The 26,543-nt window shown below is 44.9% G+C and overlaps 1 long non-coding RNA gene across 3 annotated transcripts in view; it reads left to right on the top strand.

Moving 5' to 3' along the window:
- The window catches only part of LOC140687036 (uncharacterized), a 40,787-nt gene extending 14,466 nt beyond the window's left edge, over positions 1–26,321 (top strand). The window contains exons 2-5 of one of the 3 annotated variants that reach the window (XR_012061058.1): positions 4,692–4,814; positions 21,461–21,508; positions 24,317–24,414; positions 25,930–26,321. This is a non-coding gene — a long non-coding RNA (uncharacterized lncRNA). Of the gene's footprint in view, positions 1–4,691; positions 4,815–5,336; positions 5,568–21,460; positions 21,509–24,316; positions 24,415–25,929 lie in introns of those variants that run through there. The other 2 variants (XR_012061057.1, XR_012061059.1) reach the window with 2 other exon arrangements.
- The last annotated feature ends 222 nt before the right edge of the window (positions 26,322–26,543 follow it).

Below are 26,543 nucleotides of genomic sequence, written 5' to 3'. Positions count from 1 at the left end.
ATCTCTGAGCCTCAGATGATAAAATAATAATGTCTACTCATAGGGTCGTGTGGGCTTAATGAGTGAATGTTTATGATGTGCTTAATGTAAGGCACCTAGTATACCGAGCACCTTGTGTGCTCCATAAATATGGTTTTTATTATTTTTCATCCCTTTATGAACTATTTAATGAGTGACCCCTTTGTGCCTTGCACCATTCAAGGCGCTGACACCATTTGTCCACTCTCCGCTTCTAGTCAGTCTAGTAGTTCAGTGAGGGAGCGGATGGGGGAGAAGTCCCTGAGGGTGGAGACAGAGTCACAGACCCAGGCTGCAGTAGGAGAGAACGAATATTCTCATGTTGAAGACCTTCTGTCCCAGGTTGAGTGGCAACAAAGGTGGGCAGCTAGATTTATATGCGCTCTAGGTTCTGGGGACCTCTGCCACCCACTAACCTATGGACAACTGCCATCCTCTGGAGGAAATGCCACCTTTTCCTTGGCTGAGCATCAAGCTTCTTTGGGAAAGGGCCAAGGAGTCCAGTTTTCTGAAATGTTTCGTCTGTGAAGATGTATTCTGTCTTTTGGGTAAAATGGGTAATGTCTCCTGCCATCCTCCATTTGTACGGGAGCTCCATTTCTAAATAACTGAAAGCAGCAAGGAATTAATCATAGCAAATATTATGGAGAATTTCCTGTTTCTATATACAACGCTGAGCTTGGTACATATGATTACTTAATACCCACTATAGCTCCATGGAGGGGGCGCAATTATTACTGCCTTCTTCAGGAGGCCTGGAGAGGTAGTGTAACATGCCACCCCCCACCCACCTGGGTAGTAGGTGGGAGAGTCTAGAGCCCAATCCAGACGTTCAGATTTCTGTCACCACCATCCTACCTTGCCCATGGCATGGCTTTGACCGAAGACGCTCAAGGCTGTTTGGTTATGGTGGTTTGTGAGCAAACAGCCCAGGCACAGGGATGGCTGCTGATTTTGTAGGCTGAGGTTTACAGGATCATCCCCTCTATTTTCTATCATCTCTGCCTATTACTGCCTGGAATAACCCTTTGCCACACCTTCTGCTCCTCTTAATAAACTGCTCCCCTGTGAGTGGTCCAGGATGGTATCTTTGGACCCTAAAGGAGATATCGGAAAGTGGGATTGTAGGACTGGTATTGTGTATTCACCTCCCCACTTCCCACCATTAACATCCAATATTAATACATTTTTTATTCCCTGTAGATTCTAGATGGGGGAGATTAGAATGGGTGTAGGAAGGGAATAGATTTTCCATTCACTGTCCCCATGGATACTGTGTCATAAAGCTTCAGTAGGGCATAGTGCCAGTTTCAGTGGCCTCTGAGGAGGGGGAGGAGGAGAAGAGAGAACAGTTAGATTCTGGGCTGAGTGGGCTCAGAGAAGGCAGGAAGGGAAATGCTTTGGCACTTATAGTTCCTCTGCACCATATCCTTCCTCTGAAGAAACTCCTACATATCCGATAAAACCCAACCCAAATAGCCCTCTGTTATGACGCACTCACTGATTTTTACAGAAAAAGCCATTCCCTTCTATAGCAGGTCATTGTAGAAGGAAGGAAGAGCCTACTTGCTGAGAAGAACTGATTCTCCTAAGAATGCTGAGCCCAGTTCTGATTCCCTACTCTCACCTCCCTCTCCCCTCTCCTCTACTCATCTCTATCTGTAAGATCTCTAGATTCCTCTAGGCTAGAGACTGAGCTGTTTGTATCTAAGCCTGAGGCAGAATGGGCTTTCACTGCCCACGTGGTCTTTCCTTGGCTTCCTACCATGGAGGATGTTCTAGAATTGTGTGTGCACACTCATGCATGTGTATACAGGAAGAGCCCTTGTTAAATGCACGATTGTGCTGACAAAGAACTACATAAAGGCAAGAACTTCAAATATCTAATCTGTTATTCTCACAAGTATGACCTATGGGTATGTCTTATCCACATGTGTAATTGATTTGCTTGCAGAGTTGTTAAAATTTTGGATTTACTTGTTAATATTTTAAAACCAGGAGGTTTAATAAGAGATAAATCAGAGGATCTGGTAATACTGGGTCCATGTCCCAAAATGACACTAGTCAACTAGTCAACGCTGCCCCCTTTAGAAGGAACATGAACTCTGTTTGGCACAGTCCCCACCACTCTTTATTGTCCCCTTCCTCCCAATACCAAGCATCTGGGTCAGTTTCCATTCATCACCACTCTAATGCTGCAGTTTTTCTCTGTCCTGTTTCACTCATGTATATGCTCAGGTGGGCTGTGCTGAGGCAGAGTCCTTGTGTGGATGACTGTGTTTACTTGGGTGTTTGGCAGAGTGTGGGCATGGTCTCTAGTCCTCTGGGTTGGTGTCGCTGTTCTCCTTGTTATGACTGTCGATTCATTCATCTTGTGCCTTTGAAGCCACACAGTATTTGGTTATGAACTGTTTTCTGCCAAAGTAAGGACGATGATGTTAACCAACCTAAGCTTCTCTTTTACCCCACCCTACACATTGCCTTGCTTTCTAATCAGTAGTGTTCGCTGGGCATTTGACTATTTCTTTCCATGGTGCTGGGTGTCACATGTGTTGGTGACTCTGTGGCTCACCTTTGCTCTATGTGCTGCCCAGGGAAATTGGAAGAATATGAAGGGGCTTCTGTAGGGCCGAGGAGCAGAAGTGGCCTTTTGCTCAGGTGTGGGGGATTTTTCCTTAGCATTGAGCTAGACCACGTCACTCTCTGAAAAATCTGCAGAAATGAAAGCAGTTATTTTTCACAAAAGTTTAATTTATCCATCAGTCTCAAGTCATTGTGAATCAGGGGAGGGAGAATATTTAACCTTGTAAATGCACACACATATGTTATTAGACAGGCTCTATTCTAGGTGCTGAAAATGCAGCATGTATGTGTGTGGGGTGGAAGTGGCAGATACTGATTGCATGGAGAATGAGTTCTAGCAAAGTAAGACAAGCAATAAACTACATAAATAAACAGATCTATGATGTGATGTATATGACATCAGGTAGTGGAGAGTGCTATGAAGAACAATAAAGTGGGGTGGGGAGGAAAGAGTCATGGGATGTGTTTTTAGATAATAGTGAGCAGGAAGTCTTCTCCAAAGGGAGGGCACTTACTCAGATCCTTGTGGTATAGGGAAAAAATACGGGGTGAGAGGATGGATGTGTCCCAGGTCTTGACTGAGTCCCTGGGACCTGCCTCACCAAGTGTGGGCCCTTGACTTCACACAGGAAAGAATTCAAGAGTGAGGCACAGTTGAGTAAAGGTAGATTTATTTAGAGAGATACATACTCCATAGACAGAGTGCAGGCTGTTTAAAAAGTTTAGAGAAAGGCCTTGAGGTGTGTTATGTGCTCAGTTTAAAGAAAAAGCAGATACACACTCCATAGACAGAGTGCAGGCCATCTTGGAGGTGAGGGAGTGAGAGGCTGCGAGGCAAGGTTGCTAGTTTTATGGGCTCTGTAATTTCCTAGGCTAACAAGTGAGAGGATTATTTCAACAAGTTTGGGGAGGGGGGTGAGATTCCCAGGAATTGGGCCACGACCCACCCTTTGACCTTTTATGGTCAGCCTTGAAACTGCGGGAGTACCATTTAGCATCCTATTGTAGTTCACTGAGCTTATACTGAGGCTCAAGATCTACTGAAAGTTGAATCTTCCACCATCTTGGTGCTAATTGCTGTGTCATTATTCTAATGGTTGTGCGCTGCCCCCTTCCCTCCTGTCTCACTTGCACAGGGCGGCTGTGCACCCAGCTCCTGGGGACACCGTTCATACTATAGTCTGAAGTTGGGCCATGGGGTGGGAGTGTCAATTATGTTGACGGCTACATGAATGGCAACCCCTTGAGGTGTTCCTAGGAATGGCTTGAAGAAGCACATCTGGGCAGAGAGCACAGTCAGGGCAAGTGTGCTGAACGTGGGGCATGTGTGTTGAGTTTGAGGAACAGCAAGGCCAGTGAAATGGAGTGAGGGGCAGGTTCCGTGCCCACGAGGTCTGTTAGGGGTCAGTTCACGAAGGGCTTTAAAGGCCAGAGCATCCCAAACTGTAATGTGCACAAGAATGACCTGGGGATTTGGCTAAAATGCAGGCTCTGGTCCAGTAGTGCTGAGGTGGGGCTCCCATCTGCATTTCTAATGAGCTCCCTGTGATGCTGCCTGGACCACACTGAGGAGCAGGGCTGGGGGCTGTGGTCTGGACTTCAGGGAAGCCACTGGAGAGTCTCACGCTGGTAGTTCATTCTGCTTGGCTGAAGAATCATTCACTTTGGAGTCCGAATGTTCATGGACTGAGTCCATGAGGGAGCATTTTTGATCCCTTCACTGCCCAAGCAGGCAAAGGGAGGCTGCTGGGAAAGATAAGGAAAGGTTTATTTATGTAGCTACTCGAACTTGGGGCTGTTTATAGTCGATGAATATCTGTCTTTAAGCAGCTGTGTGAATTATCCGAAATAAATGAAAGCAATCCATTTGAGATCAAAATCCTTAATTCCAGACCTTTCCAGGTTGATACGTCTTAAAAGAGGGAGGTTTGGTAACATTGTTGAACATTAATTAGGTAACACTTGTGCGGAACTTGGAGGATGAAAAGCCTTCTGTGTGTAAGTGCTTGGGAGCACTGCTGTGAAATGGTGCAATCTGAGGCTGGGATTGAAATGAAAATTTCACATAAGCAAGTGCTCATCCCCATCAGGTGCAGTGATTGGAGATTGTGCAAGTTTGAATGTGCCCAGCCGCCCCCGCCTTCCCAGCAGCACAGCCTCAAGTCCGCCCTGAATAGAAACCGGCATGCAGATGAATGGGGAATTTACTAGAGGTAATTACAGAAGGAGGGAGGGGGGCCCCATGGGCTCCGGGGAGTGGGGGAGGGGAGGGGTCTTTCTTTTTCTTTGTCACAAAGGACTGTTTCCTCTGATGGTGTTCTTGTAGTCTGTGTTCTACCCAGGACTTGGTTGAGAGAAGGTACCAGAGGGAAGGTACTCTTTGGTGCCACATGTAGCCCCTGGAAAGGGTCCTCGTTCAGAAGCACAGGCTCCATGCCCTTTTTGCCCCTCCCTGCCCGTCTGCCCAGCTGGTCTTTCTTTTCCGTTCCACCCGGGGCTGCCAATCCCAAGAGCAACATGAATGGAACTCCAGGGATGGGGTTCCTGTGCTGCCCTGTGAACCCACTCCTCATCTAGCAAGGCCCACTTCAGTGCCATCCTCTGACCTGAAGTCTCCACCGACACCCAAGGCAGGGCGCCCGTTGCCTCCTCTGGGAGGGACTTCTTGGAGCCCTGGCAGGAAGCAAAAAGATCATGTCCTCATGTTAATGCTTGATCTGTTCTGACTCCTTCAGGTGATGTGACATAAGGAGGTGCTCTGTTACTTCTGAAAAAGCCTCAGCACCAACCCCAGCCCGTGGGAGGGTGCTAAGATCAACATCCCCATTGCAGAGTTGAAAACAAAACAAAATGACGTCAGGATCTCAGGATCGCAAGGAAACTTGATTAGTGTTCTGTGATGTTTAAGTGGGTTGCCTCGCCATTGACCCAAGACTGCCTCTTCATAAAAATGTCTGTACCTCTTGGCCACCCTTGGTCATCCTTTTGCCAGGGAACTGTTGGCCTCTGATCATTTCCTTGGGCACTCAGGAAGGGGGCTGAGCCTCTTGCAACAACATTTCCTTCTCCGTGCTTCTGTGCATGGGGACTTGGCCCCGTTCCCCACTCCCCGCCCAGAACACTGGACAGTTTCCTAAAAGTACCAGGTAGGGTTGCTCTGCCCCTAGGTGTAGAGATGTTGTGTATCTGACTTCACAAACCCCAGCCTAGGGATATCCAGAAGTACACTCCACATCAGCTGGGGAGGTGAATACGGATTCATTGTTGCCAGACATCGTTGAATCATCAGCAAGGTATTTTTAAGTACAGGGTCCCTGACAGCAGTTACATAATGACTGCATATCCCGACGTCTGCTTTACCCGGTGCCTGAGTTTACTCAGACATGGGTGATGGCGCCCTCTATTTTATTTATTCTTTAGTTGATTCAAGACTCCCCATTGTACCAATGCTTGTGGCAAAACCTTTCCAGCCTCTAATGTCCCCTGAACCACAAGTTCAGCCGATAATGTGTCAGGCACAAGAAGGGATTCACGCGGAACCGAGCTCAGCTTGCATGCACGTAAACAATATGAATAAAAATTAACTTAAAAATCTTTTCTCCCTCCTTCACAATGACATTATACCAGTGGGGCCACTTAATTTCTTACATTTGTACCTTTTCAAAGGGGCCTGCTGTTTTACGATGTCAAATGTGACCTTTACAACAAAACGTGCAAACTGCGTTGTACACAGAGGATTCTTCGAAGCTAGTAATTTTCATGATGCAAATTTCAGAGCAGAATGAGCCCATTAACCAAATTAGCAATTCATAAAAGCAAAAGTTCATGGTCAGGAAACAATCACGTCTTTTTGTAAGGTATAATTTTAGCCCATTGTAGAGTTAAAGTGCGTTTTCCCCCCCTTAAAAAAAGTAAATGAGGACTCTAATTAAATAGGTTAAAGCTACATACGAAAGAGAATGCAATTTATGTGCAGGGAAGTGAATTAGTGATTCATAAGAAGCCAAAGATCCTTGATAAGGGCATAGTAACATTACCTCGAGTGTGAATGAGTGATTTTGGCCACTGTGGGAGGGAGACACCCCTGGTGGTGGTGGTGAAGGAAGGGAGAATTTTGTAAGGCTACATTAAAGGTTCTTGGATTAGATGGCAGGTCAGGTTGAGGTTGGACTGTATACAGTGGAGGCAAAGTTCCACCCTACAGTCTATTGCTGGAGTGAGAGCACACTCCAGGGATGTAAGCCAAGGGGTTAGCCCAACGTACTCACATTTTCAGGGACACAGTGAACTTGGAGGCAGGTGGGGCTGGGAGACGTGAGACTGGCCATATTTCTGATGCTTTGTCTTTTCCTACAAATATTGAGGAGATAAAATACTATGCACCCTATAGCCTCTTTCTGATAATTACATGAAGTCATAGGCAGGAATAGCTCCACGTGTGGCTGAATAATATTCCATCGTGTGTTTATGCCACATTTTGTTTATCTGTTCATCAGTTGATGGACATTTGTGTTGTTTCTACCTTTTGACTATTGTGAATAGCGCTGCTTTGAACATTTGTGTGCAAGTCTTTGAATCCCTGTTTTCAATTGTTTTGGGTTTATACCTGGGAAGAATGAAGTGCTGATACATGTCACAATATGAATGAACCTTGGACACGTGATGCTCAGTGAAAGAGCCCAGACATTAAAGGCCATGTAGTGTATGAATGAGTCCATTTATGTGAACTGTCCAGAGTGGGCAAATCCACAGAAACAGAAAGTGTATGAGTGATCTCCAGGCACCAGTGGCTTGGAGCAGTGGGGAATGAGTGTGTGATGGAAACAGAGTTTCTTTTCAGGATGGTGAATGTTTTGGGATTAGAGGTAATGCTTGCACAACACTGACTATACTAAATGCCACTGAGTTGTTCATTTAGCTCATTTTAAATGGTTAATTTTATGTTTAGGGAGATTTTTATGTTATGTGATTTTTGTCTCAATTTTTTATAAAGCCCTGTGTAAGTTGCAACAGGCTGTACACATCAGCCTGTTTGTGTACTGAGCTCCCTTGGCACATAGTCTATGTTTGCTTCTTTCGAAATTCCTGATTCCTAGCGGTGCTTGGCAACTCCTAGGTTCCTGGTAAATAACACCAACCACTGCCATGGTTAACTTGCTTTAAGTACAGGTGACATGCTGGATACTGGACCAGACTCTTTCTAAGAGTGAGGAGGTGGAGAATTTGTTCTAGTTTCTAGGGACTTTGTTCAGTAAGAGAGGAGCATGCAGGGGAGGGGCCTGCTATGGCAGGGTGGCATGATATAGGGGTGAGGAAGTGACATGTGAGGGAGCTAGGCAGATGGGAGACCAGGGTGATGGCAGAAAGACAACATGGAGAAACAGGGTGATCACATGGGGCTGCTGTTGAGGCTGTGAGGGAGGATGCAGATGCAGGCATTATTCTGATGTGATACACTATATATACCTGTGCTCCCCTCCCAAGAATCCCTTCCTTGTCCTTAAATGCTTATGGGATATGTGTGTGTGTGTGTGCGTGCATGCGTGCATGCGTGTATGTGTGTGCTTAATGCATCAGTGGACAGAACTGGGCCTCAAGGCAGCCCAGTTATATTTGGGTTACACACGCACCATTTCACTGAATATGATCCTCCCTAGGTTTATAAATAAAAACGGTGGGGTATCGGGAGGTTAGGTCATTCACCCAGAGTCACACAGCTTGCAAGTAGCATTGCTGGGATTTAATCATATTATACTGCCTCAGAGGAAACTGGATTTTAGAAATACCAGAAGTCCCCTTTTACTCTTAAATATGCCTGCAATTGCCACAATTACATATGATTCTTTAGTTTCATGTTGTTTCTTCATCTGTGAAATGTGAATGCTATTGTCTATTTTTATAAGATTATTATGCAGTCAATGTAGACAGATTATTGAAAGCTCAGGGCACACAATAGGTGTTCAACAAGTGTTAGTCTCTTTCCCCTGACACCCCTCCCTCCTCTCCTTCCCCAACCCCCACTTCTCCAGTATTGGGGGAAGGGAGAAAGAAAGGTGAAATTTAGTAAGAGTTGACTTTCTGATTATTAGGGTAAGAAGGACAACTCTTGGCTTATCAATAAGAACCCAAAGGCTCAGGTTCAAGACCACATCCTGCCTCTCCTCAGCTGCAGGGTCTGGCTTCTACAAGCCTCAGTTTCCAAATCTAGGCAATGGGATGATAACCCCCCATTCCTTGGGTGGTACAATCTGAAACCAAAAGAAAGTGAATGCAAATATCTCAGGAAACACTCAAGTACTATGTGTGTGTGGCACATGGTGCCAGGAGAGAAGTGGGCTGAAATAGAGGGTTTCATGCAGCCCTTGGTTCTCATCCAAGAGTAATTTCATTCTAAGAGGACATTTGTCAATATCTGGAGGTATTTTTGTCATCACAACTGGGGGTGATGTGCTATTGACATCCAGCGGCTAGAGACCAGAGATGCTGCCGGACGTCTCAGTGTGCACAGGACAGCCCCCCATAGTAAAGAATTATCCTGCCCAAAATGTCTGCAGTGCCGAGAAACTGGCCAGGAAAGAAGAAGGAGCACATGGGGATCTGGACAGGGAACCACTGAGGGTACAGAGATGGTTTTTCTTTTGTCCATGCCCTGTTTTTGCATATTAAAAAAATCAGATGTGGTTTAAATGTCCATAAAGGTACAGACAATGTAAAAAAATGGAGAACAACCATGTTCTCACCCCTCAATGTTCGCAGTTATGTGTCTCTTCTAACACTTTAATAAAATTTAAAAAATTCACAGTTAAGCTACCCCATCCTCTCCCTTTCTCATTTCCCTTTTCTCCTCCAGAGATGCAGCCCCTACCATGAATTTATCTTTATCCTTTCCATCCATTTTTCTGTCTTTTACAAATATCAGTAGCCATGAATGATGTATCGTGTGGATTTACATTTTCTTTTCAATGAACGCAGATGGAAAGATATCACCTGTAACTTCCCTTTTTCATTCCACAATGACTCAGGTGGACAACATGTAAGTGGGTTGGATTTTATCTGGGTCCCTACAGTCCACCTGACCGCCTTTGAGTGGAACCTGTTAGTCCTTGATAATGTAGAGCAAAGTGAACAGCTTCATTGGAGTCCGGTGGCACTCATGTTCCCGAGAACTGTCACTGGTTTGGTACCTCCCACAGCGGGAGCTAAGACAGTGGGATTAGATGAGAGTAGATGCCATGCACTTACCACGTCAGCTGCACAAACAAAGGCTTTGAAGGCAAGCTGGGGTCCTTGTGGACACACTGCTGCATTATTTTCACTCTCAACAACCCCTGTGGTTTCGGCAGGAACTCCACAGCCTGCAGCCCTGTCCTGGTGAAATGGTCTCAAGATGAGACTCTTGATCTTACCTGGACTAACAGACTGGTGCTTGGGCCAGAGAGGTTGGTGCTGACGGCGCCACGAGTGAAGTGCCCTCCCTGGGCTTTCTGGCCACATTCGTCACGCTCTTCAGAGGCAGCTGCGGCTGCAGTGGTTTTGGGGAGAGGGAGGGTGCCCTGCTGTGGGGCTCCTTCATCATCTTTGCATCCTGCACTCAGTGGGGGAGAGGCGAGGTGAATGCCCAGTCTGCATTTTTAGAGTCAGAGATGGAAAATAAAGCAGCGGCTTCCTGCTATTAAACGGGAGTGTGATTAGTTATAGGAAAATCAATTCATTCTTTGGCTTTGGGGAAGGCTTTTAAGTGTGAAAGGGGATGCTAATCCCCTGGGAAATGATTTTTAAGCAAAACTGCCTTAGTTCTGCCAGCTGCTTAGATAAACCCCGGGAGGGAGGGGCCAGTTTGGCTTTCCTCCCCGTGTAACAGGGGTTCCAGAAGATCCTACCTTCCTCCTCCTCTCTCCTTCTTTCCTCTCTCCTTTTTCCCTCCCTCCATCACTCAAACATTTCTCAAGTGCTCACTTTGTGCCTTGACCACAGATAGGAACTGTCTTTGCTCTCATGGAGGGTGGGCAGCAGGTAGGAATGGTGGCAGAGACAGAAATTCAGCAAATGCATGGCATACAGAGAACCCCTCAGGGCAGTGTTGAGTGCTGTCTCTTCCCCAACCCCATCTACCTTCTTCTTTTTTATTTTTCACCCTTTCCCTTCCCTCTGGTTCATTTCTCTCCCGTTCCTTTTCCCCACTGTCCTCCTTTGCTGTCACTTCTCCCTTTCTTTCTCCCTCTGTTTCCCAGGAGAATCCAAGCATCTTGACAGCCACTTCTAAAGCAATCTGCAGTATTGGTTGCAGGACACTTGTGAGCCCTTCTGCAGTTCACCCCATGCAGAGACATCCCAAATCGTGCCTCCAGCCACTCCTAGAGCTGCAAGACCCTTTAGGATCTGTATCCATTTCTGCCCTCCCAGGGCTGTCAGGAGCCAGCATTCCTTCTGGGGAAAGAGCACTCTTTGTTCCATTCTGTGTGTGACCTGTTCACCACCACTTAAGGCCCTGGTCCTCCACTTGTAGCATGATGCTCCTAGCACCCCCGTGAGCCATTTCAGCCTGCCTATGTCCGCACTGACTCCCCTCCCTTCCTCCGTCTTTAATGCGTTCCTCTCTGGCTATACGTGGGGAGTGCTTGTTACATAATTTCTTCTAATCAGTCTTGCCCAAACATAAGCTTCATTTGCATATCAGTGAGAGGGTGTAATGATAACAAAATATTTTTAATAATGATGATGATGACAGTTGCAGAGCTAACATAGCCTGGGAGACTGCTGGTCATCAGATGCCATGTAGTGCTTCATATATTTGATCTCCTTTAAGTTTTACAACAGCCTCATAAAGCAGCTGCTATCATCAGCCTTTAATTTTCAGATGGCAAAACTGAGGCTCAGTGAGATTAACTAACTCACCCAGAGGACCAGATCTGGAAGTGAATGCAGGTTTGTCTGACCTCAAAGCCTATGCTCGTAATCACTGGCTTTCCTACCTCTGTGGCCTAGTAGGAACAGGGGAAGGAGCCACATGTCACAGGGGGCTAAGAAGAAGTTATTATTTTCAGCAGTGTTCCCCTTCCCTGGCAGGAGTGGTGACAAGATCATATTTATGTAACCTTTTCATGCTTTGCCAAAACCCTACAAGCCTGACCTCCATTCCAGAAGTCTTTATATGTCCTGCTCCATATTCCTGGCCAGCCACCCAACATTCAAAAACTTAGCCAGGACCAGTGGGTGTAGGAGCCCAGCTACATGGAAGATGTACTGTGTCCCTTTCACAGAGATACAGGGAGACAAGAACAAAAAACATAAGATTTGGAATCAGACAGACTGGAACCCAAATCCCTGTCCTGCCACTTCCTAGCTGTAGGACCTTGGATAGATTACAGATCTCCTTTCCCTGGCTCAGCTATCGCATCTGCAAAAAATTTCCAAGTCACAGGTTATCTGCAAGGGCGAGTGGGTTACTGCATGTAACAGACCCAGCACCTAGGTGGTTGGCATCATCTGCATCTTTTCTTAAGTCGGGGTAAACGGGAACCCTCCTCCCAGGCCTCTCTCTGTCCCACCCTGCACACGTACGTGAGCTCACCTGTGTGGAGAAGTTGGGGCACTGAGCTGTGTGTTGGGCTTGAGGTGACTGCCTCTGGCTTGCCTCCCTTGTGCATCTCTCCCCTAACAGAACAGCTTTTTCCGCCTCATAAGTAGCTGCCCTTCTCTCTTTGGGATGCTTGACTTCAGGGACAGGTGCTGACTGTGGGAGAGATTATTCATTGTCCAAAAGTACTTAGAACTGCTTGTTTCCACAGGCTATGGCTAGGGTGGCTCGAGCCCAGCTGGTTTACTTGCAGCCACTGAGTCCAGGCCATATGTGCCCCCTCAGAAAGGATGCTGAATTTAGGGGACTGTGCAGAGCTCAGCCAAAGCCAGTAGGCAGGAGGGCTTCTCTCGGCTCTTGAAGGATGAAGGGATAAATCCAGTTTCTGCTCATCTATCTTACTTCTCACTTTGTGGCTGTTCTGAGATTCCATCTGGTCGGTCACTCACCCAGCAGGGTGGGTGGGTGGGGGCCCAGCTGGTGTGGGTTTTTGGTTGATGAGTCTGATGTCAAGAGTTTGAGACCTGCCGTGGAAAGTGTATAGACTTTGCCGTGGGATAAGTCTGGGTCAAATCCTAGCTCTATCATTCTCTTGCTGTGTCACTCTAGACAAGTCAGTTTATCCTCTGAGCCTCAGTCCTCTCATCTGTAAAATGGATCCACAACTACAGCCTCCTTGGACTGTGACTGATCACTGAGATAATACAAGTAAAGTGCTTCAAGCCATTCTTTGTCCCATAATCAGTGATGTACCACTGAGCCTGCCCATATCAGCTTCTAAGAACCAATAGTTAAATTTTTAGGAATCTTGAAAGCCAGTGGTTAAGCTGCTGTAGCCTGAACTCGGCCATGCCTTAGTAGAAGTATTTACACCATGGGAATCAGCAAACACTCCAAATCAGGCTTCCCCCGCCCTCCCTGGAGCCCATAGGACTGAGTGTGGAGTTTGCTGAAGGAATGTTTGTTCCTTTCCTTTTTCCCTCCTAGCTATGTTCTCCTCTCCAACCAGAAACATCCCCTAAGACTCAAACCAGAGATATTTCTGGGCCAGCCTGGCCTGTACTGGACATGAAGACACACTGTTCCTTTCCTACGCAGCCCGTCTGAGCCTCTCAGAGCCCGAGTTCTTTCACCTCTCCCTCACAACTTGGCATGACTGCCTGGGGCTGATGCCGTCTAGGCCCCTAGGATCCTTCTTCCTGGTGAGCTGTGCCCCTCCCTCCTATAGCTCCTATAGTTTTCATTTCCTCTCTTTCCCCCTCTCTCTCCCTCTGTCTGGCTTGTACTATGTCCTGTCTTTATTCATAAGCTCCCAGAGGGTGGGAAGTGTGTATTCTGCATCTTGGCACCTGTTCAGAACCTAGGACATCTCTTCCCAGCCAGTGGAGACTCTCCTGCTGTGGGTCATATTCTCCACTGCATTGCATTGCACTCTGGGTCCCCTGTACCTCCTGCCCCAGACCAACCTTTTCAGATCCAAGTGAGAAAGCACATACTGGGCCTTATCCATCTCCACACCTAGGAGAACAACCGAAGGGCAGGGCTGACAGGTGGTGCCATCTTCAAATGTGACCCATTTGATTAATATCTGCCATTTAGTTTCTATGAGGGGAGCACTTGGACACTGTCTTAACTCCAGATCCGTCACAATGCCTAGGACAATGACTAGAACAGTGCTTAGTTCTCATAAACATCTGAATTAATGAATCACCTGCAACTCCTTTGTCTTCTTTTGATAAACCTTTAGAAATAAAACAGAAATCAGATTAGTATCTCTTGATTCGATTCTGTTCGAGTAGAGCGGTACAGTTGTGTGGCTGGGACATTCAGTGGGTTATAACATTTTTCTTTCTACCATGTCAGTGTCATGCTCTTCCCCAAAGGACTAGAGACCCAGACTTTGATAGAAGTTTTCAGAAAAAATTTAAAGGTCCCAATAATTCCTTTGCCAGGGACGCAGAGATCTTCGTACCACTACCCTGTATGGTAGTCTCTACTCTCTTCCAAACTTCAGGCTAAAAAACAGGAAAAAAACCCAAATCCCAGTTAGTTTGAGTCATTTACTACCAAATCCCATTTATTTTGGCATCATCCTGATAACTAATATATGGCTAATAGGGCTAAATTTTCATGGAGTGGTTATTTTGTGCCAGGCTCACTGCTAAGTGGGTTCTACGTGGATACTTTAATTTTTATAGCACTCGGCAGTTAACATGAGAATTCTCTCTTTACACAGTGGGATGCTCAGGTCCAGAGAAGTGAACTAGTCAAGATCATTCAGTTAAGGAGGAGCACAACCTGTCTGTGCACACTTAATCTTACGCCAGAGCTTAGCTGTTTAACTGTTATGCTAACTTGCCTTTTCATTTTTTCTTGGCATCTTGAAGATATTATTAACCAACCATAGACAGTTTGGTTAACCAGCAGTTGGGACCTATAGATTCTTGTCTAGTCCAGATGACTTCCTTGTATATCTGGTGTTGGGGAGAAGTACATTAATCGGGTATCTACTGTGTTCCAGGCACCAACCCAGGCACTTGGGTACTCTATTGCCTCATTTGATTATCTGTACAATATTAAATGTTAAGGACTATTTAACTTTGTCTATTGTCCAGCTGGGAAAATTGAAACTCCTAGAGTTTAACCTGTCCGTAGATGTACACTTATGTCCAAGAGTCAGAGCCAGGGTATATACCAATGTGTTGATTGACTTTCCATTTTTGTGTGTGTGTGTGCCTTTTATTCTAACCTAAGAATATTCTTAAACTGTCTGCTCTTGGGAAGGGAGAAAATATGTGGTATGTTTAAAAGAAATAGCAATATGATAAATAATGTGTGAAATGGACATTAAATCAATGAAACTAGGTATAATAGGTTGAATATGTATTTAATTGCTGCCACGTGCTAGACATTAAAGTAGGTTAATAAATACTGGTGTGTGGATAAGAAGGGCAGAGAATTTAAATGAACTCCAGAAAATGGACTCCGGGCTCCTGTTTCTCAGAGGACTTCTAGGCTGGAAGGGATTTCAGAATTCCAACCCTCAGCCTCATGCAGATAGCTTACATTTTTAGAAAGGTCATTCACACAATGCATTTCAGGGTCTCTCCTGTAACTCCATCCATTGCTTCCCAGGCTCTGAGCTCCATGGTAGCCCATACCATGTCTGTCCTGCTGTCCACTACCCGTCTTCAGCACCTGGTGTGGGGCCTGGCTCATATAAGGTGCTCAACAAATATTTATTGAGCAGATGAATGGATGGGTAATGAATGGTGCTAGTTCTGCCCTGAAAACCCAGAATACATTTGTTCTCTCTTTGCTATGCCAGTCCTTTTAGTACTTTGAGTTAGAAATCCTGTCTTCAGAGAGAGACTCTTCTATTAACTGTTATTTTATGTTTGGAGGGGTGTAGGGAAAGGATATAGATTAAGTACTTTCTATATGCCAACCACTTTACATGTATTATTTCGTTCCATCCTCCCAGCATTACAGTGAGACAGGTAGTGTGATGGTTTCTACTTTGCAGGCGAGAAAGCTCACGCATCGAGAGTTTGTGTGAGTTACCCAAGACGACACAATAGCTGAATCAGGATATAAAATTCATGTGTCTTGTTAACCATTTTAATGTTCCTCAAGTAACAGGGCTTGAGTTCACTTGAAACTTGGGGTTTGCCCAACATTTGATAAAAGTGGGGAGAAATTCAGGTCCTGAATTTTCCCTCCTTCAAAATTGGAAAAGAAGTCACGAATAACAGGAGATCTACATTTCCTGGAATGATGCGGCTTCTATAATTATGAAAATTACAGTTTGTGATAAAAGTGTAGGGTCAAGGACTATTGATAGGAAAACATGTTCCATGAATCTTTTTGGTACAGACTCTGTGACAGTTTTTACCCATTTCATGGAGTGAGACTGACAAAAAAAAAAAGCTGGGCAAGAGTCTTATTGCCTGAGAGCGGAGAGACCTCGAAGGTTGCAAACGTCCTCCTGCTGGTTGGGATTGGAGGTTGATTGAGGCTTTTTATGAACACATCTGGCAGGAAGTGACATCTGTAGCAACAGCTGGCTGGAAAAAGACTTGAGGATGGGGTGGGGCCAGGTTCCGTGATGAATAGTGCTTTAAATTCCTTCCCAGAATTTTCCATAGCGAGTCCTGGTGCAGCTACAGCGGGAATAATGAATTGGGTGACGAGCTGTCACGCTTGTCTTTTGCACAGCGTGGTGTTTTGTATGTCCTTGTTTAAGATTTGCAGGCAGAAGAATTGGGTGTGCATTTTGTGCTTTTCCCACGTCTCACAGGCACAGCACAATCCTTGAGTGAGGTGGGGGGTGGGGTTAGGACCCAACAGCTTCTACGCCCAAGCCTTAGCTTCCAAGTGGTATAAGTTAGTAGGAGGTGCCACTGAAGCCCTCGTATTGTTTTGATTTCTCCTTGGAACTACTTTTTTACACTGAAATTTATTTTTTAAAGTCTGTGTAATTGTTGGCTAAGTAGTGCTCTAATCTAGTATCTCTAGGTTTTGAGCCTAGGACGGGGGAAGGACGGTGTCCACCTGTCATCCCTGATTTTCAGTGTTGTGTTTGTAGTAGGTGCTCCATAAATGCTTATTGAGTGATTAACTGGGAGTCACTGTTTTACAGTAATGACTAATCATATCAATTATTATCGATAATAACAAAAATATGAATAACATGAATGATTTGGGGCTCAGGGAAAACCGGATTCAAATCTTTGCTTCACTGCTTGTGAGATGCATGTGCATAGACAAATGATTTTGACTCTGAAATCTTAAGTATCTTATTTTATAAAGCGTGAACCGTAATACCTACCTTAAAGAGTTGTTGTGAAAGCTGAAAGACTGCATCTCAAGCACTTAGCAGAAAGGCTAGCATACAGTTTAAATTGTTGTTTGTTGTTAATATAATTTCATCAGTAGTGTGTCCTGTGGCTCCCTCACATTCATTTAAAAGTGCTGGCTGGGAGAAGGTTGCATTATTATTTTTTTTAAAACCACTTTATTGAGGTATGATTGACATACAAAAAGCTTGCATATTAAATGTATATAACTTGGTAAGTTTGGAGGTAAGAACACACCCTTGAAACCATCCCTGCTGTCTATACCAAAAATCTATCCATCACCTCCAAAAGTTTCCCCTCGCACTCTTATTAATGCTGCTGCTGCTGCTAAGAACTCTTAATGTAAGATCTACATCTCCTACCGCCACCGCCCAGTATGTGTGGTTTATGCCTCTAATTGAGAATCTATTTACTCATTTTCCTTTGGGAATGGTCTGCTCGAGTTATAAATCTCTGGTTTTACCAACTCGAGAGCGAGCTCTAATGGCCTTAAGGACCATAATTTTCTAACAACAACACTAGTATAACTGCTAACGTGTAAACTCTTACTGTATGACAAACGCTTTGCAGTCTTTCTCATACTTCACCCATGTAACTTAAGAGAGTGCGGTGGATCCTTCCATCGCTGTTTTACAGAGAAGGAAACTGAAGCTGGAGTGAGTGAAATCCTTACCCACAGTCACAGGGCCAGTGAATGGTGGTGAAATGAGAATGTGAACCCAGGCAGTCTGATTCTGGAGTCTGACGTATGGACTAGTGCACTACAGTTCATCTCTCATGTAGAGGTACTCTAAGTATTCACTTGTGGAATAAAGGAGGGGATAGATGGAGATGTGCTGATCCTTGATCCCATTTCACGATCTAGACTGTAGGGCAGGGCTGCAGAGGATATGGGCTATGGGGCCACAAGTCAGTTATACATGAGAAGCAATGCCAGAGTCAACCCAGCAAGCAGAGCGGTGACAAGGATGAAGAAATGCTAGCAGACCTGGGTGTTTCATTCTCTCTATTTGATAACGTAGGCAAACAACCTGTTAGGAAGCTAAGACCCCAAGAGTAAGATCAATAAGACGTCAGTTAGGGTTGGGAAGGTACCCTGATACAAGCAGGACACCAGTCCCACTGCAATCCAAGTCTGGGGCTGAAACAAGCCGACAGGGACCAGTCTGTCTGACCTGGACATGAGCCTTGAATGGCTGCCTTCAAGGGTCACCATCTAATTTTGATCATCACACCGAGACACTTGATTTACCTGATGAAACTTGGAGTGGTGCTTCTTCTTCTTTTTTTTTTTTATTGAAGTACAGTCATGTACAACGTGTCAGTCTGTGGTGTACAGCACAGTGTCCCAGTCATGCGTATACATACATGTATTTGTTTTCATGTTGGAGTGGTGCTTTTTGATTCTGGACAAATTGCAGCGAGTTTCCAATTCAGTCACTCTGTTGGTGGGTCATCCATTCTCTGCTATTCCTTCACCAGGACAGGGTTTAACCATGAGCAGTACATGGAAGGAAATTCTGGGCCTCAGTATCAGACTGGGAAAACCAACTGGACATTTTAGCTGAGAGGATAAAGGTACACCTGCAGCCACGAATATCAAACATATAAAGAGTAATATGCTCACTCCCCCACCCATCCATCCATCCATCTACCCACCCCACCCATTCAGCCACCCACCCACATACTCATCATTCCATACAAATATCTGTTGATCCAACAAATATTTATTGAGTGTTTCTGTATGCTGAGCACTGAGTGTATAGAGTTAACATTAAGGACATGATCCCCTGACCTCAGAAAGTTTGCAGTCTTAGGGAATGAGGATCTGTAGCTTCTTGTGGTTGAGAACTGTGTCTTTTATCTTTGTTTATTTCAGGCTTGAAGCCCTCTCTGTTACATAATAGGCTCCCAAGAAATGTATGTTGGATGGATGAATGAACATACCACATAGGCATTGTTAAAAGAATGCAGGGTCAGGAGAAGAGGAAGCCCAGCCCAGTTAGAGAGACAGAGCATGAGTCTAGGAAGGAAAGGAAGCAGCAGTTTAGGGCCCCAGGCTGGTAGGGCTAGCAAGGACAGGACATGTTCAGATCGTGAATGCTGGGACCCGAAATACATCTTCCTCCAACTTGCTGTGGTTTGCAGTAACCACTGCCTAGATTGCTGAAGGTTCTGAACCAGACATTTTTAACCAGAGGTCTGCAGATTGACTTCAAGGAGTCTGTGATCTTGGGTGTGAAAAAAATGACATCTTTATTTACATTCGTTCTAACTGCAAAGCTAGCATTTCCTTCAATTATGAATGTAGACAGCAAGCTACAGTGGTTTTTAGCAGAATCTGTGACTGTCATCAATCGCACCATGCATGGATCTCTTCATATCACATTACAGTTGTTGCCAATATCTCCAAATATTATTTAAGCCCATCACTCACTACTTTGAAATTATGATAGCTATTAGGACTGCTGCTAGACCTTGCTATTTAATGCATTAATAAACAAACTGATCTCTTGCCAAATTACACGTTTGTTTTAAAAATATTTTGATAACTCTATTGCAATAGTGTTGGCACCCTTTGCAAGCCTTTGTATTATACTTTAATGAACTTAAAAACATTCTGAGAAGAGGTTCATAGTCTTCATTAGATGAGGGAGGCTCAAGGCACACACACAAAGTTAAGAGCCTCTGGCTTAGGATACAAATGCCTTTTTCTGCATTTGGAGAGCTGTGAGACAGGTTGATTGGGGGTGTGGGAGGACTGAGGTCAGGGAAATGATGTTTATAGGCAAGGTCTTTTGGTTGACTGGCTGGTATTAAATGGTATTCCCAAGTGCCCCATTAAGAGAGGGTAATTTCATGTACATTCTTAACTCCTTGTTGAGTTTTTATGACCAGGTTCCTTCAGGACCAGGAAAACCTCACCAAGCTTCCCTCACTGCGCACCCCCTCACCCCCGGTGGGTTTCCCTAGCAAAGCCCGTTGACTAGAAAGGAAGCTTTGGCCAATCACGTCACACCTAGAACCTAGAGGGAGGCACTACCCTCCAGATGCTTGTACCAGATTTTCGAATTTGCTATCATTTTAACATGAGTAATGAATGCTGCGTATTGTGTGATGTGTTCTTGTGGGTTTCTTAAATAACCCGGGTGCTATTCTGATTGGGTGTTTTTATCATCTCTCAAAGAGATATGCAACTATGGTCATAGTTCACTCTGTTTTGGTAATTTTGACATTTCCCCCCTCCCGCTGCACAGTTCATTATTTTTTGGTAATTGCCATAAAAATAAACTGTTTAAAGTAACTAGTTTATTGCTAAGCTGATAAAACTAACAGATCCGTAAGTTGGGCCACAAATGGTCCTTTAAGATACCTGCAGTGCCTAAGAAGTGAGCCTGACTGGGCCGGATGGTAGAAGAGCCAGTGTGCCCTGAGACAGAGCAGCAGACAGAGGTGAGAGTCCCAACCCAGGACAGCAGGGGCTCTGAGCTGGCTTTAGGTGCTGCCACAGCGGCTATGCATGCAGCCTGAAAACTGAATTGTCAGTGCGTCCAGGAGGGAGTCCTGTCCCTCCAGGAATGGCTTGAAATAGGGTTGAGGAAGTGAGTGTGTGTTGAACCTGCCCCAAGCCTCGTCCTGGCTTAGCCAGAGGCCATGGCTCAATGGTGTGTCCATCCAGTTGTCTGCTCACGTTGCCTCTGCTGTTTTCCTTCTGAGGTTTAGTTTTGAGAAACGGAAAGGCCTCCTGTCTTCCCTCACCATATTTCTTCAGGACTCAAAGTTGAGTCTATTTTGTCCAACTTATTTATTATCTATTAAACATACATAGAACTGCAAAAAATAATACAATGAATGAATCATATAATGTATCTTCTACCCTACCACCCAAATCCAGTGAACATTCTTCCACTTTTACTTTGTCTACAGATGTGTGTATTAACGTGTGTGTGTGTGTGTGTGCATGTTTGTGTCAATGTGTGTGTATGCCACTGTAGGCTGTCGGTATCAGCCTTAAAACCCTCAGCCTGCACCTCCTAAGAATAAGAACATTGTCCTTCATAACCACGATTTTCACACACTCGAGAAAAAATTGACAATAGTTCCCTCATGATATCTAAAATACAGTAACTATTCAGATCTTCCTAGTTGCTCCCTTAAGTATTCATTTAACTCCTCTTTTAAAAACCAGAGTTCCGGGAAGGTTTACACATTCCTTGTAGCCACTATACCTTTGAGTTTCTTTAAATCTAGGGCAAAAGTTCCCAATCTTTTTGGTACCAGAATCCCTTTGCACTCTTAAAAATGCTGAAGGGCTTTTTGTTTAGGTGGGTGCTATCTGTCGATATTTACTGTGTTAGAAATTGAAACTGAGAACTCTTAAAACGCAGGAGTACATGACCACAAATTCCATTATTTGTTCTAGCGGTGGTATCATCACACACCCTGTAATCTCTGGAAAACTCCACTGAAGGCAGGTAACATCGTCTTATTATGAAAGGGTTTTGACCTGGAAGACCCCCAACAAGAGTCTTGGCCTGACCACCCATTGAGAACCAATGACCTGGAGTAATCCTCTACAAATTTTATTTTCTTTAAACTTTGTTAATGGACATTTTAACACAGGAAAAGGAGAGAATTACATGGAACTCTTCTGAATCTTTGCAATTCACGAGTCACTGGTGACACAGGAAGTGGTGTGGTAGAGTGTAGGGGAGAGCTAGTTCTGGTTGGAGCTGCATAGTTAGGTTCAGCGTGCTGCTCCACCACTCCCGAGCCTCAGTTTTCTCACCTGTAAAATGAGCCTAGTAGTACCTGTCTCACCATTGTGTTGCAGGGATTAAATAAAAAGTGTATCTTAACATTGCAAATCAACTACACTTTGATAACGAATTTAAGAAACAAACAAACAAAAGTGTGTGTCATGTATCAAAGACAGTGCCTGGCATATAATAAATGCTGGATAAATGTTATGATTATCTATCGCAGTGGTTTTCAGTGGGGAGTGATTTTGCACCCCCACCCCTGTTGTACTCCCAGCAGAGAACTATGCAACCCCAAATACCAAAAGTGCTGAGGCTGAGAAATCCCCATCCATAGTAGACTAAAATGGATTTAGTCAAGGTAGCCATCAGCTGAGACCTCAGGAGATGCGATCTAATTTTTGAGGTTAGCCTCCTCTAAAGCTAGTATATGTGTTGACTGTAGTCAGCAATTGCAAAGCTCCTGTTCAGTGCAAGGTAGTCTGCTAGGGACCGTGGGGGATACAGGCGTGTGGAACGCTGTGCCGCCAGCCAGTGTGAAAGCGGCTGGAAAGCTGGCGGGGCCATGTCATATTCTGGGTAACCACTGGTCTGCCCTTATCCTAGCCATTCGTGCTTCCCACACCACAGACGACCAAGAGGCAGCTCTGGATCTTAGAGGTCTTCAAGTTGATAATGGAAATTTGGGTTCTTCTATCTTTTGTTCCAGGTGAAGCAGCTGTTCCTTAGTGGGGCAGTAGCCTTCTCTCTGGGGACCAGTCAGAGCTCCAGACGCTCCAGATGCTGTGAAATTCCTTGGCATGTGGGCATCAGGGCTGCTCCCTGGGACCCCTCACACTCAGGAGATGGGTGTCTTTGGTGCACTGTTCTCTCCTGTGGGTCCTGCCCTTCCTGCGTTCACCTTTTCACTGTGGCTGCCCTGTCTGCCTGCCTGCTTGGCTCTTCATTTCTTTGAGTGGCTGACTTTTCATTTGTAACACCTTGAAGGAACTGCATCTCTTGGCTCACGGGTTCTCAAACCAAAGAGAACCAGAATCAGTCATGATCTTGTCAAGAACAGATTCCTGTGCCTTCCAGACAGTCTGCTACCGGACCCAGTGGTCCTGATGTTGACAAACTCCTGTAGGGATTCTTGTAGTCAAGGCGGAGAATCTATGACTTTGTCCCAGAAAATGTGCTTTACATGTCAGAAAATGAGGATTCCATTCCTGGGAAGTGCTGCTACTGGGTGCTCGTGGTCCACGTTCCTTTTTTTCTTTTTCCCTAATTCCTGGAACCTGTAGAAGGATAGTGCTGCTCCCAGTTTAAAATCCTCCTTTGGCCTCTCACTGTCTTCAGAGTAAAATACCCACAGTCCTTTCCTGATGTACAAGGCCCTGCACACTGTGCTCCTTGCCCACCCTTCTCGTCACCCTGGGCTGCTCTCTCCCTGTTCACTCTGCTCCAGCTGCACTGGGATTCTTTTAGCTCCTGAAACAAGCTGTTTTCTATCTCAGAACCTGTGCACCTAAAAGCTGTCCCCTCTGCCTTAAATACCTTGCCCCCTGCTTTCCAGGCATCCAGCTCCTTCTTCAGGCTCAACTTTAAAGCCATCCCATCAGACAGGCTGTCTCTGAGCTCTTCCCTGCTTGAAAAAAAAAGCATACTTTCTTATCTTGCACGCCATACTCTTCCTTCTAGCAATGGTGACAATTGACAAATACATAGGATTGTGTGTTTGCTGTCTCCCCTACCAACGAAGGCCTCAGTGGGAGGGAGCTTTTGGTCAATGTGGTGGGCCTAGCACCTGGTTCAGTGTTTAGCATGTCATTGGCACTTTGTTAATATTTCGTGGATAAATGAATGAATGCATGGACACATGGCTAGACTTTCTCTAGCTGTTTTCCTGCATTTGCCAAGTGCCACTCATCTTAAGAGCGGATCCTGGAAAACTCTGGCTGTGTAGAAGGAGAGGTTCTGCTCCAGCCCCTTGGGCCTTTACGTGGGGTCCTGGGCTGGGCTGCATCCACATGCCTGCAGAGGCAAGATGGGGCCACATCGTGCCCTCGTAGTCCACAGGAGTGGGGGTGGGTGTCAGCGGGTCCCAGCCTCTCAGAGGCATCCGCTGAAAGCGGCTGTTGCCGTGAGTTTGTCGGGAGAGAAGCAGAGCCGAGGAAATGTCAGAGGGTGAATGGGATAATCAGGCCCCAGCTGTCAAAACCACCACCCACTCAAGCCTGTCAGACTTTACAAGAGAAATATTCCAGACATGTCAGCTTCTTCATGTGTCTAATGGCAGAGAAAAGTGTGCACCCAAGCGAGGCTTGTGGGGCCGGGCCAACTGATTGGAACCTTCCCAAGCCCTGGCTGGGCAAATCCAATGTGGGTACAAAGGCCATTTAGAGGGGGTCGACAGTTGGATGGGAAGGGAAGGGGGGTTCCATCAGGGTGTAGGGTGTCTGATTAAGTTCTCAATGTGTAAAATAAATGCCTGATGGAGACTTATTATCCTACTTCCATGTCTCATTTCTTCCACGTAGGTGCCCGTGAAACAAAACAAAGGCCTTGCGATGCGTTGGCACAACCCACAGAGTGAAGGGGAGTCTTCAGTCATATTGCATATTATTCCCATGACAAGGTGCATGACCCCATTTAATTAATATTATTCCATGGATCTCTCAGGTATTATAGAGAGTCTGGGGGAGAGTAGCAAACAAGGCAGACTAGATCCATCCCCTTGGAGCTTGCATTCCAGGAAGGACAGACACAAGTAAACAAGATAATTATAGACTGTGATGAACTCCACAAAAGAAGGAGGTGGGTGATGTGACAGGGAGTGGCCTGAGGGTAGGGTAGGGGTGTCTTCTTTAGATGGATGAAGAAGCTGGAAAACCGAAGGATGAGTTATAAACCCATGTCTCCCCATCCTCTTTTAACTTTTTCTAGATAGAGCATAGATCTCTGTTTCTCCTGTTTAAGGGATCAAAGAAAAATTGTGATTTGAAAACGTCAGGCTGTTAGAGATGTGATGTTTGTGAGCTCTGCCATGATTTCTCTGAGTCCCAGGAGGACCGGTCTTGATTTTACCGTGACTCAGTTTGCATGGATTAAACATCTTTGAGCTTGTGGCCCTAAGTGTTTCATTCCATCTCTTCATCAAACACATGGACGAAATGGGGAAAAGCTTACAGATGTGTAGCTCTCGGGGTTTGGCTTGTACTTTAAAGGGCTGTTCAGGGTCCACCCTGAAGTTAAATTGAGGTCAATAAAGATGCCTGTGTAAAAATAGGTAAAATAGGTAAAAATTATTACCTATTCTACAAATATTTACAAAGTAAAAGCATTTGGCTTTATTGATATACCCCACTGCTTTTGTGGTAGTTGTTGCTTGTTTTGTTTTTTGACTCATTAATAATTACTTTTAACTTTAGTAATTATTTCCTTTGGGTTTATTTTATCCCCTCTTCATCTCTTGCTAGATTTTTTGAGTTGAAAACCTAGTTTCGTTACTTTCTTATTCATATATATATATATGTGTGTGTGTGTGTGTGTGTGTGTGTGTGTGTGTTTGTGTGTGTGTGTGTGTGTGTGTGTGTGTGTGTGTGTATGTGTATTTAAGTCTATATATTTTCCTCTGAAAATTACTTTGGCTATGTCTTATCACCTTTGCTCTGCAAAACCTTGTCATTCATTTCTACATGGTTTGTAATTTCCATGTTGATTTTTCTCTTTAAAAAGTATGATTTGAAATTACCAAGGGTATATATACATATATATATATGTCTATATATATATATATATAGACAGAGAGAGAGGGAGAGAGAGAGAGAGAGGGAGAGAGAGAGAGAGAGATGGCTTGGGGTCCAATTTGGGGTTATATATTTCTAATTTTATAGGGTTGATGGAGTGAATGTGGTTTATTAACTATCAACTTAAACAAAATCTTGAGTTTTTTTTTTCAGTCTGGTACATCGTCAATTAAAGAAAATACACTTGAAGAGCATTGTATCCTGTTTGTATTATTTGGGTTGATCAAATATTCTATACCTTTTCTTATTTTCCTTCTTCATCTAGGGCTTTCTTTTAATTTATCCTTTCTAGCTATTGTTTCTGTGAGGAATCTCTATTAAGGCTAGTTTTTCTTCTTACTTAGCTCTAGCACCAAAGCAGAAATTCCAAAGCAACAAGAAGAAAAAGAAATAACCCCTTCATCACCTCCCCAGGTTGGTCAAGGGGATGGGTCTGACAGTGAGACTTCACAGTGAGCTTACTGATGCAGAAAAACTGCCCGTGGCAAGGACATTTCTGCAAAGATGGAGGGACTTGCCCCTGGACTGCTTTCAGGGGATGGCAGTGGTTGCGTTGGTTGGCCAGTTACTGAGGCATTTCTAGAAATGCAGCACTTTGTCCACAGGAAGAAAAAGCATTCTAGCAACCACATCACCAACCAGCACACTTAAAAAAAGAAGATTTTTGAAAAGGACTCAAAAAATATAAAATTAAGGTCACCTCTGAGGTCTTTGGCTGAGCTGAATAAACCTTGAAGCAAAAATCCTATCTGTCTCTGAAGCTTAACGCAGCACTTTAGAGATCTGTGAGGAAGAACGGCACTTTGAACACAAGGCTTGATTGGTGGCATAAAGCACTGACGGTGGCTCTAGTAAATACCGGGGCTGCTGGAACGTTCTTGTGGAGTGACCAGTGACACAGCTGTACATTCCCAGGCGTCCCTGCAATCCCTTATCTGGGAGCATAAACAGGCTGGAT

The sequence above is a fragment of the Vicugna pacos genome, chromosome 18, assembly GCF_048564905.1.
Source record: "Vicugna pacos chromosome 18, VicPac4, whole genome shotgun sequence".
Lineage (NCBI taxonomy): Eukaryota > Metazoa > Chordata > Mammalia > Artiodactyla > Camelidae > Vicugna > Vicugna pacos.
Note: the sequence above shows the minus strand (reverse complement) of the source record. Positions and strands in the feature narration are given on the sequence as shown.